Source organism: Dasypus novemcinctus, chromosome X, assembly GCF_030445035.2.
Source record: "Dasypus novemcinctus isolate mDasNov1 chromosome X, mDasNov1.1.hap2, whole genome shotgun sequence".
NCBI lineage: Eukaryota > Metazoa > Chordata > Mammalia > Cingulata > Dasypodidae > Dasypus > Dasypus novemcinctus.
In genome coordinates this window covers 115,739,779-115,756,569 of record NC_080704.1, presented here as the reverse complement: position 1 = coordinate 115,756,569, position 16,791 = coordinate 115,739,779, and the positions used below count along the sequence as shown (strand labels likewise).

The window sequence follows — 16,791 nt, the reverse complement described above, 5'->3', positions numbered from 1 at the left end:
GTACTGTATGCTAGACAGTCAATTTGTCCCCACCTTTCTTTTTTTTTTTTTTTTTTTTTTTTTTTAATTTTTTTATTTTTTATTGACTTTGTAATAATATTACATTAAAAATATATATGTGAGGTCCCATTCAACCCCACCCCCCCACCCCCCCCTCTCCCCCCCCCCCAACAACACTCGTTCCCATCATCATGACACATCCATTGGATTTGGTAAGTACATCTTTGGGCACCTCTGCACCTCATATACATTGGTTCACATCATGTCCCATACTCTCCTCTATTCCATCATGTAGGCCCTGTGAGGATTTACAATGTCCGGTGATTACCTCTGAAGCACCATCCAGGGCAGCTCCATGTCCCGAAGATGCCTCCACCTCTCATCTCTTCCTGCCTTTCCCCATACCCTTTGTCCATTATGTCCACTTTTCCCAATCCAATGCCACCTCTTCTATGTGGACACTGGATTGGTTGTGTCCATTGCACCTTTATGTCAAGAGGAGGCTCAGATTCCACCTGGATGCTGGATGCAATCCTCCCATTTTCAGTTGTAATCACTCTAGGCTCCATGGTGTGGTGGTTGTCCTTCTTCACCTCCATCTTAGCTGAGTGTGGTAAGTCCAATAAATCAGATTGTAGGTGCTGGAGTCTGTTGAGGCTCAGGATCTGGCTATCACATTGTCAGTCCAGAGATTCAAATCCCCTAAATATATCTTAAACCCCAACATTAACTGCACCTCCAGCACATTAGCATGAAAGTCTTATGAAGGGAGATCCCATCTGAGTCCAGATTCATCACACATAAACACCATTTCCAAAGAGGGGCCATCTGCCCTGGTAGTTAACCCCATCAGCCATGACCATAACTCCCATGGGTCTCTTTAGCCCTCAAAGGAACCAATATCTGGGGGTTGTATCTGCTTTATCTGTCTCTCTGACTCTGCTCAGTTGTGCATGAGGGCAAAGCAGCTTTAAATTCTACTCCTCATTTCATTCGCTTTTTTTCTACTGAAAAAAACTTCTTCTTCCTGAGTCTTTGATCATTTAAGAGTTTACTGCCTTATGAGCCCCACAAAAGAGGGTTTTGCTTTTGAAAATTGGAGTCTGTTATTTGGGATTTGCCCCCAAAAGCAAAGCCCTTTTTCACGCACAATACACTGTCTCAACTGATGCTCAAAGCAACCCAGGAAATAGGTAGGGCAAGAAATATCCCTGTTTTGCTGATGATAAAACTAAAGCCTAGAGATTAACAGCTTTCTCAAAATCACACAGTGGGAATAGAACCTAGATCTTATGATTCTGCTTCAAATAGGAGAATTTTCTGAGAGTAAAGGGCAATATAAATCCAAGTTTGCTAGAAGGCTTTTTTTAAGAGACCTGTGCCATCAAATCATTCTCAAGTTGCCCTTCTACATTCTAAGAAGGAAAACACGATTATGGTAAATTATGTATTTAATGTTTTTACATCAGGTATATTAGTTTGAAGCCAAATTCATCCCCAGTAGAGCTATATTTATTTTCTCATGCAGTCTGGAAACTCAGTACACACTTTACAATGCATTAGGACTTTTTGTATTATTACTGCTTCAGCCACAGCCCCATTAAAGGGAACAGGCTCATTCAACTATTTGTAATGCTTACAGAGGTGATTGGTTGTTCTATTTTTGTTTTTATAGCCACTATTTGTCATATTTGCAGTTTGATTTGCTTTTTGGTGCTTGGTTAATAAAGCAACCCCCAGTCATAATATTATAAAAGGAGTTTGTTCTGGTTTCTGATGTAGTTTTGTGAACATGTTATAGGGGAAATTGAGATCTGAAAATTCTTCATCAGCTTTTTGCCTTCATCTAAACATTTATGCTTCTGCCTATTTTAACAAATTATGGTTATTCTCCAGGAGCAAGGGAAAATATAACATGTTTAAAGACCAATTCTCCAATTTCTTCTCAGCAAATCGTTAAATTAGCACATTGTGCCTGTATTCTCCCTTCTGCCCCTAAGTTAATATGCAAGCATTAGGGACTCATCAAATTAGAATTTATCTTCAAGATCCTCATAAACTGTAAAGTAATTGTGGACCAAGAAGTAGGAAATCCCCCGTCTTTTTTAGTTCTAGGTTACACCATTCCTTGAAGTACCTTTACTTAATTTATTAATTCCATTAATTGTATTTCTGTTAAATAGTACTGGCTCCATTGAAAAGTTTGGCTAAATTGAGATAAATTGTTCTATTACCAATGTAAATAATATTTCCTACCTATAGTAGTTCTTACTGCCCCTTCAAGTGGGTTTCTGTAGCCACATTCAGAACGTTCTTTAATGTAGAAAGGCAGCATGGCTTGACAAAAAAAAAATAGAGGCTTTCATATCAGCCAGACCTGGGTTTAACCTCCGGTTTCACTTATTTCTTTCTGTGTAGCCTCAGGCAAGTTACTTGTTCTCACTGTATTTCAGTTTCCTCATCTGTAAGTGAGTCTAATATTCACATGTTGGGGCTATTAGAGGATTAAAGGAGTTGACTTATGTTTCATGTCTGGCACTTAAGTGCTTGATGAAATGAAGTCATTATTATGTTTTAGAAGAGCAATGTGAATAAACAGAAGGGAGGGATGCAAGGTATTGCCTAGCAAGAGTTAATTTTATCACTCTGTGAGTTGTCTTTCCAAAAATTTCAACATGCTGACAGTAGCCAATGGAATGAGTGTGTGTCTTTGCAATCAAAGCGTGTAGATTCATGTCTTCATGCCTGGGCTGGCTGTTTCAAACACTGATGAGAGCTTAAAAACTAGAAAAGAAATGTGTTTTCATTTGTGTGTTGAGGGAAAGGCTTAACACTTTTTCTTTTACTTTTAACTTTTTTCTTTATTTTAAAAGGAAATTTAGATTACATAAATGTTACATTGAAAATATAGGGGATACCCATTTATCACCCCCCCTCCCCTCCCACACTTTCCCCCATTAACATCTTTCATTAGTGTGGTATATTTGTTACAGTACATGAACACATTTTGGAGCACTGCTACTAAAATAGTTTACATTGTAGTTTACACTTCACACTGCACAGTTTTTAAAGGTTTTGACAAAATGTATAACAGCTGGTATTCATCATTACAATATCATGCAGAACGATTTCATTGTCTCAAAAATGTTGCAAATATTGTTCCTTCTCCTAGCCCTCTGAATCTTTGCTGACCACTGTCTTTACATCAATACTCCAAGTACTTCTATTACTAGAATAATAGTGTCTACTTTAGTAAAAATTGCTTCCTCCCCTCATATTTGTTCAATCATTAATCATAAAGATTTGGGGATGGTGAAGCCCACTCTGCATCCAATTGAGAGGGTGTTTAGATCTCATGGGGCAGATGGATGGAACAGTGCTGCTTGCAGTTGCTTAACTGTGGCAGGCAGTGAGAAATTTGGGAATTCACTGTGTGCTAGATACTGATCAACCTTTTCTTGTAACTGGAAAGTGTCATTGCCCTTGCTGGCAAATCATAGATGACGCTAACATTATCAAGGTAAACCAAATAATGAACTATTGTGATTAGTCATCGAAGAAAATGTAGCATTGGTATGGAGAAAGTGGCCATGGTGGCTGCTGGGGGTAGGGAGTGGGAGAAAGAGATGAGATGTGGGGCATTTTCGGGGGTTGGAGTTGTCCTGGGTGGTGCTGCAGGGACAGTTACCAGACATTGTATGTCCTCCCATGGCCCACTGGGTGGACTGTGAGAGAGTGTGGGCTATGGTATGGACTATTGATCATGAGGTGCAGCGGTGCTCAGAGATGTATTCACCAAGTGCAATAACTGTCTCATGATGATGGAGGAGGTTGTTGTTATGGGGGGAGGAGTGGGGTGAGGGGGGTAGGGGGTATATGGGGACCTCATATTTTTTAATGTAACATTAAAAAAATAAATAAAGACAAAATAAAAAAAGAACAAGGGACAAGACCTGCCTTAGGTTTGAACAGGATCATTGAGGTTGCTAGATAAGAATGGACCACAGTGGCAAGCAGGTCAAAGGCAGACCAAGTTGCGCAGCTATCACAGTAGTCCAGGCAAGTGATATGGTAAATGAGACAGAGCAGTAACAGGGAAACCAAGTGGTCAGGTTTTGCACATATTTGAAGTATTGATGCTGGACTGATGTGGGGTAAGAAAGAGACACAATCACAAAATCCAAAAGATAGAAGAATGAACAAACAGGAGGAATGCAACTATGGACTAAATTAGACCTTTATTATTCTAATAATGGAAGAACTTGTAACACTGATAGAAAGACAGTGAACACAAGAGGTTCTGAGGGGAGGGAGAGGGAAGAAGAAGAGTTAACATGGGGCATTTTTGAAACACTGGAATAATTTTGTATGATACCGCAATAACAGATACAACTCATACATTTTCTAAAAATGTATAAAAATGTGCTGTGCAAAATGTAAAACATAATGTAAACTACAGACCATGCTTAGTAGCAAAGCTTCAATATGTGGTCATCACGTGAAACAAATGGACCACCCTAATGAAAGATGTTCATGGGGAAAAGGGTTTTGGGGGAAGGAGTAGGATATATGGGAATCCCCCTTATTTTTATGGAACATCAATGTCATCTAAAGCTCATTAAAAATAAATAAAATTTTTTGCTTAAAAAAAAAGGTAAACCAGGGCTTCCTGGGCCACAAAATAGTTCTGTATATCTGCATGATATGAGGCTTTACCTACCATACCTAAGATATATTTTTCAGCTACCAATGTTCTTTCTCCTTTATTTACTCATGCAGGAAATGTTAGTCCATTAGAGCTCTTACAAGATGGCTGGAGCATAGGGCTCGATGGATGACTGTCTTCATTTGTTCCAACCAAAGGAGCAGAGTTGATTGGGAGGTTTTGGTACTGGCTTTGCCACTGACCAGCTATGTGACATTAGACAGGCCCCATTGGCTAGTTGCTTTGCCACTTCTCTCAGCTGTGTAATTGGATGGTGGCCCCTGCCAGGCATACCTCACAGGTATTTTGTGATTATCCAAAGGATCGGTGAAAGAAAATGTTCAGAAGTTTCTTAAGTAATCTGCCTTTGAGTGTGTTTTCCTTTAGTATCTTTCTTACCACACATTTCATGGCTCAGAGAGAGATCCCAGTTTCTTAGGCCAGAGACCATTAAGTTCCTGCATCCCTCCCCCAAAGCTGAGATGGGAATTCCAGTTGTAAAGCAATGAAGAACTGTAGAATTCAAGCTACCTAGTCCCTAGGCAGGAGATCAGGGATCTCTGCACCCCTTCCCCGAAGGTCACAAGGGGGGTTTTCAGGATCACAATAAGGTCTTTTACTCTCATTTTGCCCCTAACTAATGATATAAACAGGCTTCACAAAGATTCCCAAAAGCATATTTAATTTCTCATTTTTCATTCACTCCACAATTTTTCCACAACTCTGTTTTCAGTGTCTGCTGCACACAAGAGAGTGCACTAGTCTCTGGAGATATGGTGGTGAATGAGGCTGTTTAAGTTCCATGACCCCTTGGACCCTAGGGAAAGAGACAGGTGCTGAACATCTCCCTAGATGGTCGCCAGCCATTTTAAACTCTGCCTACCCAAAGGTGAATTCCTCATCTCCCACCCAAGACTCTTCTTCCCCTAGACTATCTCATGCCAGTGGAGAGGGTCTATTGTCATCCTATTGAGAAATCTTGGAGTCATCCTTCACAACTCCACAACTCCTGTTTTACCCACTGTAGTAGTTTGATATCGTTATGAATTCCAAAAATAGATATTGGATTATGTTTGTAATCTAATCTGTACCTGGGCACGATTGAGTTTTGACTAGGCTGTGGTGGGGACTCACAGATAAAAGGCATGGCAAAGGACAGAGTTGAAAGTTTTCTCATGTGGGAGTTTTAATGTTGGATTTTGATACTGAAGACTTAAGCTGGAACCCTGGGAAGTAGCACACAGAGAACAGAAAAGTCAACCCCAGGAAGAAAGGAACCTTGAATCCAGAGAAAAGCAAGTCCCAGGAATATAGGAACCCAGGAAGCCTGAACCCTCACAGACATCGGCAGCCATCTTGCTCAAAATAGACTTTGGTGAGGGAAGTAACTTAAGCTTTTTGGCCTGGTATCTGTAAGCTCCTACCTCAAATAAATACCCTTTGTAACACCCAGCAGATTTCTGGTATTTTGCATCAGCATCCCTTTGGCTAACTAATACACCCACCAACTCCAATATCTCACAAAGTCTTATAGTTTTGAACCTCTGAAATATCTCTCAAATCTGCCTTCTCTCCATATATCCACTGCCATAAACCTAGTCCAGGGAACCATTATTTCTCTCTAGGATGTCACAGTCTCCTCACTGAGCTCACTGTCTTTTGTCTTGTTGCCCCATCCACTAAATTCCTTGTGTGATGTGTCATAAGAAGAAGGAAGTGGTGGGTGCTTTGAGCCATCATGAGAAAGGAATGCTGAGGGCTAGTCTCAAACTGTGAACTAAAATCTTCACAAGCCAAAATCATTTGCTAAATAAGAAAGATAATGCCAATAGGAACAGATAACTTTTATTGTACATTTTCTATGTGCTGGGCACTGTGGTAAATTATTTACAGCAGTGTTTCTCCAAGTATAGTCCATGAATCTGTAGCATCAACACCACCTAGGAAATTGTTAGAAATTCTTGGACTCTATCCAGACTTACTAAATCAAAAACTCTGAGGATGGGGCTTGGCAATCTGTTTTTGTTTTTGTTTATTCCTAGCAATTTGTTTTAACATCACCTGGAGGTGCTTCTGATGCATCTAAAGAGAGTCACGGTCTACATGAACAATATCATTCAATCCTCATAATTACCCCCGTATTGTAGGTAATATCTTTACAGATGAGGAAACTGAACTTGTCATTTGTCTTAAAGTCCTATAATGGTATAGTGAAAATTTGAGTCCCGGACTTTTTGATCCTGAATCCTGCACCTTTAGTTACTTTAGACACCCAGCCTATCTCACTAAATTCTGAACTAAAGTGGGAGCTAAACTCAAGTTTAAAACAAAACATAGCTAGTGAGCTAGAGCAATCATCTCAGCCTCCAGAGGCTCTCACAGGCTAGCCTCATTTGCCCTTCCTCACCCATTTCTTGAGATCTTGCCTCAGCTCCAGCCAAGTCTGGCTTCTGACTATCATTTTGCTTACATAACTTGCTCATTCCCACTAACGTGTTGCTCTCCATATTTGGAATGCATTCCCTACCACTTTATGACAACTCTCTACTTACTCCTCTGCCCCTTTGTGAACTCACATGTCCCTAATTCCTCTTGCCCTTATGGTGTATACTGTATAATTTTTAAAATTAATTACATATCAGGACATTATATATCCTGCCATAACCTACTGAATGGACTGGGAGAGAGTGTAAACTACCATGTAATCTATAATCCAGGCTGTATAGCAGTGCTCCAAAATGTATTCATCAATTGCAATGAATGTACCACACTAATGAAAGAAGTTGTTGATGTGGGAAAAGTAGATGTGGGGAGTGGGGCATATGGGAATAGCCTATATATATTTTATTAACACTTTTTTTATTAAAATTAATAGATCACGTAGAACGTTACATTAAAAAACATAAGAGGTTCCCATATAACCCCTCTCCACCCCCCACCCCCATCATTTTTGTAAATTGTATTTTTTTTTAATTTTTTTATTTTTTATTGACTTTGTAATAATATTACATTAAAAATATATATGTGAGGTCCCATTCAACCCCACCCCCCCACCCCCCTCTCCCCCCCCCCAACAACACTCGTTCCCATCATCATGACACATCCATTGGATTTGGTAAGTACATCTTTGGGCACCTCTGCACCTCATATACATTGGTTCACATCATGGCCCATACTCTCCTCTATTCCATCAAGTGGGCCCTGTGAGGATTTACAATGTCCGGTGATTACCTCTGAAGCACCATCCAGGGCAGCTCCATGTCCCGAAGACGCCTCCACCTCTCATCTCTTCCTGCCTTTCCCCATACCCTTTGTCCATTATGTCCACTTTTCCCAATCCAATGCCACCTCTTCTATGTGGACATTGGATTGGTTGTGTCCATTGCACCTCTATGTCAAGAGGAGGCTCAGATTCCACCTGGATGCTGGATGCAATCCTCCCATTTTCAGTTGTAATCACTCTAGGCTCCATGGTGTGGTGGTTGTCCTTCTTCAACTCCATCTTAGCTGAGTGTGGTAAGTCCAATAAATCAGATTGTAGGTGCTGGAGTCTGTTGAGGCTCAGGATCTGGCTATCACATTGTCAGTCCAGAGATTCAAATCCCCTAAATATATCTTAAACCCCAACATTAACTGCACCTCCAGCACATTAGCATGAAAGTCTTATGAAGGGAGATCCCATCTGAGTCCAGATTCATCACACATAAACACCATTTCCAAAGAGGGGCCATCTGCCCTGGTAGTTAACCCCATCGGCCATGACCATAACTCCCATGGGTCTCTTTAGCCCTCAAAGGAACCAATATCTGGGGGTTGTATCTGCTTTATCTGTCTCTCTGACTCTGCTCAGTTGTACATGAGGGCAAACCTTCTGCCAGCCTCCAGACTCTTTTTTAGAAACTCGTAGCCATATAAACTCATTTCTCCTTTCCATTTCCCCCTTACTTTAGGTCAAACAGCATTTTAAAGTCATGGTATTTTATGTAGACATGGATATTCTGCTGATCCGCATTGAACCTTCCGTATAAGGTCATTTTCCAGTTGCATCATCAGTTCGTAGTTGATAGTGGTCCCTCGTTGCCAGGGAGGCTCATCCCCGGGTGTCATGTCCCGCGCTGGGGGGAAGGCATTGCAGTAAATTGTATTTTTTGAAGATACGTAGGTCACAGAAAAAGATTACATTATAAAAAACATAAGAGGTTCCCATATGCCCTCCACCCACCCACCCACCCATCTCCTCCCACACCAACAACCTCTCCCATCATGGTGGCACATTCATCACACTCGGCTAACACATTTTGGAGCACTGCTGCACCACGTGGATAACAGTTTACCCTGTAGTTCACACTCTACTCCAGTAAATTCAGTGGGTTATGGCAGGGTATATAATGTCTAGCATTTGTGTGATCTACGTATCATTTAAAAATAAATAAAAATATATTTTAAAAATTCATTGCATATGACCTTATGTCCATTGGCTTTTATGATGTGGTCTTATCTCCCCCAACAAACTTAAATGTTCTTGAGAGCATGGGCCATGCAGTGTGTTTTTGTACATTACCACTCCCCTCACAAAAACACGCACATCTATACATAATTACTAAGGAGAAGATGAAAAGTGTCCAATTAGGTTGGTGATAGACAATATAACAACACTTTCCAGGGGACAGTGAGACTATGAGCTCATAGAAGGCAGGGATTTGGTTTTTCTTACCCACCATCATCATCCCATTGCCTGGCACAAAAGTAAGTGTTGAATAAATAATTGTTGATTGGATCAGTACCAGTCAGGATGGGAACAAGGCAGATTCACTCAGAGACCTCAGGAAACAGAAAATGCCCAGAAACTACTTCACATGAAGACCATTTCTGTTTTTAAAGAGCTTCGAAAAGTGTCATGGTGTCATGTTTTAAAAGGTCTGGAGTTGATCTTGTATGAACTTGAATAAGTCCCCTTTCACTTTCTAGGCTTCAATTTCCCTCTAGTAAACTGGATGATTTCCAAAGTCTTGTGCATCTCTCTTTTCTGTGATTCTAGTATCAAATGGTTCTTGATTGCACTTTAGTGCAACTATCTAGATTTCCAAAGAAGATATTGCTGTACCTGTGCCACTGGCTTCTCCATGTGTATATTCAGTCATTCATTTCTCCATTCATTCAGCAAACATTTTATTGAGCACCTACACTGCACCAGATACTGCTTAGCACAGGGGATTCAATAGGGATTAAATCATAATCCCTGTCCTTAAGGACCTCATTCTCTTGGGGGTGGGATTGACATAGACATGTAAATAGGCAACCTAGCCCATAGTGTGGGATGGCGTTAATGACAGAAGCCCCCTCGAGGAGCTGATACCTTGATTGGGGTCTGAAGTATAAATAGGAACTAGCCAAGAGAGCAAAGTGGGAAGAGCATGTTCAGAGGCCCTGGGGCAGAACAGTAGGGGAGAGTAAAGTGAGATTGGAGCATGGAAGACCAAATAAGAGACTGTGGCAGCACTCTAGGGGAGAGGTAAGGAAGACCTGAACTAAGGAATTGAGGATATAGAGAAAAGGACAGGTTTAAAATATATCTTGGATGTGGAATTGACTCTTTTACTGATTGATTGGATGTGGGAGATGAGGAAAAGGAAGGGGTTGTAGGGGACCCAGGATTTCTGGCTTGATCTTTGTGGATGGACTGCCACTGACTGCATAAACTCCATAGACTCATGATGAAGGAGTCAGTTTGGGAAATGGGGTTGGAGAGAAGTACAGCTTTGGTCATGTTGAATTTGAGTTGAACTATCCAGGTGGAGAGGTTTAGTAAACCATTGGCTATAAGGATCTAGAGCTCAGAAGAGACATCTGGGCAGGAGATTCAGATTTGGAAGTCATTGGCATGTAGATGAGGTCCCCTTAAGAGAATGAGAAAATACTGAAGAGCCCAGGAGAGCTAGGATATCACCACTAAGTAAAAGGGAAATGCTCTCACAAATGTAGGGTGCTGGCATACATGCTTATTCCTGTGTGCAGATCTCTGTCCCAAAGAGGATCTCCTCATTGATAAGCCTCTGGTAAAAATGGAGCTCATGAGAATAGGAAGTCTGTATATCTCCCACTTAAACTTCAAGGAAAGAAGCATTAAGTAGCCAATTATCAATTCTATGTTTTGCTACAAATGATGCTGTCTGCCAGATGTGTTATGTTCATTTATTAACATACTTTAAGGCTCACAATAACCTCTCACTGAACCCTTGAGATTCAGAATGGTTTGGTGACTTGCCCTAAATCACGCAGCTGTTAAATAGCAGTAAGGAGAATTGAATCTGGGTCTCTCTGACTCCAGAACCTGTGCAATGATATTACCTACAAGCATTGCACAACGTCCTGGAATATAGCTGGATCCTTAGGAGAGCCATGTGCACACCCTTTCCCCCTTCCCTGCTTCATAAATATCACTTGAATCCCCTTAGCTTAATGCTTTGCTCTCCATTAAAATACAAAATACCCCTGAGAGAAGTAAGGCTTTAAACTGTTGTCAGTCATTTATGCTTCAGTGGGAATTTGTTTTGGATTTGGCCTTAGGAACAAACAAAATTTAATTTTATGGGAGAAGGATACTGGAACCTTGAGGACAGTATAAAAAGATAGAAAAGGGCCCAGTAATCAAAAGCCAGTCCCTCCACCAGTTTCACAACCCTACTTAATATGAGGAATATGCTTTTAAGATTCCTCTATACCATTTCTATACATGTACTACTTTATATACAGGCTTCTTTCTATCTCAGTTATGTGGGGTTGAGGCTGTGGGTGTGGTCTGATCAAAGGTGACCTTAAGCTGCATACTGATCCCAAGCTACTGTGATCAGCAGGAGGCAGCCAGGCTGGGCTGCAATGGTGAACCTGCAGTGTCTGACCTTAGAAACAAGTCCCATGTAAACTCCTTTGTCATTTCCCCCTTTTATTCAAGGTCAAAAATCAGTTTTTAGCACTTGATCCTACATGTAGACTGAGATTTTCTGCTAGTCTAAGTTGACCCTTTTATTCAAGGTCTCTTTCTAGTTGCATCACTGGTTAGTGATTGGTAGTAATCACTCAGCACCAGGGAGGCTTATCCCCGGGAGTCATGTCCACACTGGGGGGAAGGTAATGCATTTACATGCTGAGTTTGGCTTACTTTATATGGCTAAGAGTCTTCAAAAAAGAGTCGGGAGGTCATCAGAGGGGTTGTACTTACACACGCCTCAGTAGGACCCCAGCGACAGTCCAAGTAGCTACAATCCCAGATACTGGTTCTCTTGAGGGCTATGGAGACCCACAGGTTCTATGGTCATGGCAGATGGCTCTGGATTTCAGTGCCATGTCAGTGAGCCCTACTTTGGAATTTGTGTTCCTGAGTGTGATGGAGTTGGACTCAGATGTGACCTTTTTACACATGCCTCTTCTGTCACTATTACTTAACCTGTGGTTGGTGATAGGATTGGTGTATACTCAGAAGACTTGAATCTCTGGACAGTCCATGTGACAGCTGAGCCCTGAGCCTTAACAGAGTTTCAACGCCTACCCTCTGGTTCATTGGATTTACCCAGGTTCACTAACAGGGAGGTGAAGATGATCAACCACCACACCAGGGAAACAAGAGTGTCTATAACTCCAAGCAGGGGAATGACATCCATCATCCATGTAGAATCTAAGCCCCCTCTTGATTTAGAGGTGGAGTGAACATCACCATCCCAGGGTCCACAGGATGGAGGAATAAAATATGGATTAGAGTGGACTTACTGGTATTCTACCATAGAACAATTGTGATTAATAATGGAAGAAATTGTAGCACTGATGTGGAGAAAGTGTCCATGGTAGTTGCTGAGGGCAGGGAGAGGGAAGAAGAGATGTGATGTGGGGGGGGGGCCATTTTTGGTACTAAATGATATTGCAGGGACAGATGCAGGACATATATCCTGCCTAAATGATATTGCAGGGACAGATGCTGAACATTATATATCTTGCCTAAATGATATTGCAGGGACAGATGCTGGACATTATATATCCTGCCATAACCCATTGAATGTACTGGGGGAGAGTGTAAACTACAATGTAAACTCTAATCCATGCAGTGCAGCAGTGCTCCAAAATATATTCACCAAATGCAATGAATGTACCACAGTATGAGAGAGGTTGTTGATGTGGGAGGAGTAGGGTTGGGGGGGGGGTGGTGTATATATGGGAAACTCTTACATTTTTTGAATGTAACATTTTTTGTGATCTATGTATCCTCAAAAAAATACAATTTAAAAAATTGTTAGGGGTGGGGATGGGGAGTGAGGTATATGGGAACCTCTTATGTTTTTTAGTGTAAAATTTTGTGTGATCTATTAACTTTTAAAAAAGAGAATTAAAAAAATTTTAAGACAACTTGCTGAAGTCTCAGATGATGTTTAGCACATTTTAACAATGAAGCATTTTAAATTTAAAAAAAAAGAAAGAAACAAGTCCCAGCTCATTCCCTTGAGAATTTGATCCTGATGTTCCTAGTTAAAATCCTGAGCAGATGGAAGCAGGATAGCTTCATGGAAAGACTTGAAGGAGTCCCTTCTGCCCTGCCTGAGTCTATTTGAAAAAATAAATTACATGTATCAGGGCAGGGCATTGGTCCAAGCCCATTGAAATTCTGCTAGCAGTCCAAATAGTAATAGTGTTTCAGATTGGTTCTATGAAATGATTAGGTTTGGGGTGAAAGAAATGATGTTTGAGCATCTGGCTGATACAGTCTGTTGATGGGACAGTTCAAGGGGCGGGCCCTCGGTTGGAGAGTAGACTGAAGGACCCTCTAGGACATCTGCCACTGGAAAACAGGGAAAGAACCATGCACTGGGAACAGACAGCATGATTTTTGAGTCCCATGCTGTTCCTCACTATGTGGCCAAAGAAGTCTTCCTCCCTCTCTCAGCCTCATTTTTGCCCTCATGCATAAAATAAACCCTGGATGGATGAACTCTAAGGACCTTCCTTTCTCAAATATTCTGTGACTTCTCTGACATGGATTTAATTAATTTTTCTCTATATTGGGAAAAGTCCAGCATCCCACCTGCTTACCCATAGCCTCTGTGTTCTCACACTGTCCTCTGCTGGCAACTGTGAAAAATGTCACCAACTGCTTTGGTGGGGGGGGACAAAAAAAAAGCAGGTCATCACTGATTTTAGTATTAAGCTTCTGCAGTACACTGTGCACTGAGAGAGACTCTGCATTGGAGACAAAGAAAAAGATCATATAGGTGTAGACATAGAGTAAGCTTACCTAGGGATGTCTGACAAAACCACCCACAAAAGAAATTGGTCCCTCATTTTTTTTCTTCGCCATCTTCTTTTGTTCAAGGGGTTCTGCACCACTGTATAAAAGGATCTTAGTGGATGAAAAGGCTCCTTGACCTATAGCCTGTGACTGCAGGCTACAGAAGGGCCTGGCACCACATTGAGGAGGCAATTCTGAACCAGTGGTTTTTTTGAGGCCTTAACATATCTCACAGACCCTGCTTCTGGCCCTTAGGCCAGACCCAGAGGTTTCTAGCTGGACTGCTGATATGCCCAACAACCCAAATATCTGGGGCCAACCTAGAAGTGCACATTCCTCCAAAGGGTGCCCACCCTATAAAATGCCCCTTTGAAAAAAGAATAGGAGTAAAAAAGTATCCATTAGTTCTTTGAGAGGCTCACTTCAAGCTCTCTGGCTGGAACAGAAGAATCTGCTATGCAGCTTTGTGACAAATTCAGCATGCTTACTTAGCCAAGAGAAAGGAGACAGGCCACAGAACCCTGCCTTTTCTGGACATAATCAGATTTCCTAAGTCCACCCTTAGAATTGTCTCACTCCTAAGCTTCCTTGCTTACCCTTTCTGGGCATGCACCCTCAAAAGCAAGGGACCAGATCTGGAGTGTGCCAGCCCATATTCCCACCCCAGGCACTGCTTAGGAACCTCTAGTGATATGAGCAGGGTAGGATTTGGGCCACACCACAATCCATTCTCTTTATAGTTAAATGGTTTAACATGCTCTCCACCTCCCCTCCCTTGATGCAGGAAAGTTTTTGGCAGGGCTCAGATTTGGGTCAAGCATTCAATGCCCTGACTGGATCCTCTCTGCTAGTAATAACATGACCTCAACAACCCCATCCTGGCCCCCCATTCTCCCACAGAGAAGTCCCCTCCTCTCCAACAGCTGGTTCTTATCTGCCTCCCTTGTTCTAGCCTCAGGCAGGCTGCCCTAGCCTCATGCTGACGCACATTTGTTCTTGTGAATATTTGTAGATGAGTTTCAGTCCTGAAACACTGCTTTCCGCACATGCCTCCCCTTTTCCAAAACTTCTATGGGTACCCCATTTCCTACCACATCAAGTCTTCAATTGTTCTGCCTTGTTTTCCAAGCCCACTTCAGTTGGGGCCCAGCCAGCATTTCCAATCTGGCCTATGACTTCTCCTAGCCATGTACAAAAAGTAAGCATTCCACAAACCCTCCATAGTCAACTCTTCCTTTGTGTTCCAGCAGCACTTACGGTCTGTTCCGTTCTTGCACTGTTTGCTATGGTTTTGTGTACATTAGTACTGAAAGGTAGGCCCACATTTTAGACTTCTTCACCAATCATCTACAGCCCCCACCAACACCGTTATTTTAAAATATTGGGAAACAGACTTGGCCCAGTGATTAGGGCCTTCGTCTACCACATGGGAGGTCCACGGTTCAAACCCCAGGCCTCCTTGACCCGTGTGGAGCTGGGCCATGCGCAGTGCTGATGCGCACAAGGAGTGTCCTGCCACGCAATTGTGACCCCGCGTAGGGGAGCCCCGCGAGCAAGGAGTGCACCTGGTAAGGAGAGCCGCCCAGTGCGAAAGAAAGTGCAGCCTGCCCAGGAATGGCGCCGCCCACACTTCCCGTGCTGCTGGTGACAACAGAAGCGAACAAAGAAAGAAGACACAGCAAATAGACACAGAGAACAGACAACCAGGGGAGGGGGGAAATTAAATAAATAAATAAATCTTTTTTTAAAAAATTCTACATTTCTGAGTCCAGAAATGGGAGTAAGGAAAATTGTTAAAAAATATATAAAATATTGTTCGTTTTCTTTTTAACTTCTTTCTTTTCTGTATTTTGCTTTTGTAAAAATTACAAGAAAAATTACAACAGAATAATTCTAAACAAAAGTGCATCAGTGGGAGATAATAGCATAAAAATGAAAGCTCACTCCCTACCCCACTCCCTCATTCCTACATCACAGAAGTAAGTTCCTGTGAAACAGTTTGCAGCCTAGTACCCTTTGTAGGGAACATGTTGGGTATTGGGGAACTTGAGTGCTGGGTGGGTGCCCCAGAGAATTGCATCTCTTTGGGCAGAGTGTCTCTTACTTCTTTGCAAGTGTCCCAGTTTTTTTGTGGGCCAGATTGACAGTTGAAATTGATACCCTGAAGAACCCACACAACTGGTAGCTACATGCATCTCCAGTACATGACTCTAGCCTTTTAAAAAGCAAACTTTGAAGGAGAATATTTTAGGGCCTTTTTCAGGGTTTTTCACCAATCTATTGGAGATTGGAGATGGGGAAGGAAGGGTCCAAGAGGTAGAGGTGGGAAGCATTTTTGAAAGTAGGCTTTCTACCTGATATGGTATTCTGCTCTTTCAGAGGTAATGCACATTACTAATGGTTTTCATTTTTCTGCCAAGAAAAGTCAGTCCCTACTGGAATTTGTTCTAAATGATAGACTAGTTTTCCTCTGTTGCACCGACTGGGACTAACTGTCTTGGTTGAGTTTAAAATGCCAGCCTGAACTCAGGTTTAATTGTTACCAACACGTTTACCACAAGAACACTTAAAATCTGGGCATGTTCCCTCTTGCTGTCATAACTTATACTTAATGGATCCTCTCAGATTGCTCATCTTTTAAACATTCAATGCTACAGCAGTTTGGGGGTATGTGTAAAAGGCAATGATAAATAATTTGGGGGTGGGGTGGAGGATATTTTCCCCATGAGTGCCCATTTCCAAGTGGACCAGTGTGGTTCTGGGATATTCCACAAAATTGGGACTCTGATGGGTTGGTTCTCCCCTCTCTGGACCC

General features: G+C 41.9%; 1 protein-coding gene across 1 annotated transcript in view; it reads left to right on the top strand.

The window, feature by feature from the left end:
* COL4A6 (collagen type IV alpha 6 chain) overlaps positions 1 to 16,791 on the top strand; it is a 486,161-nt gene that overhangs the window by 375,472 nt on the left and 93,898 nt on the right. The gene's annotated exons all lie outside the window — the stretch shown is intronic.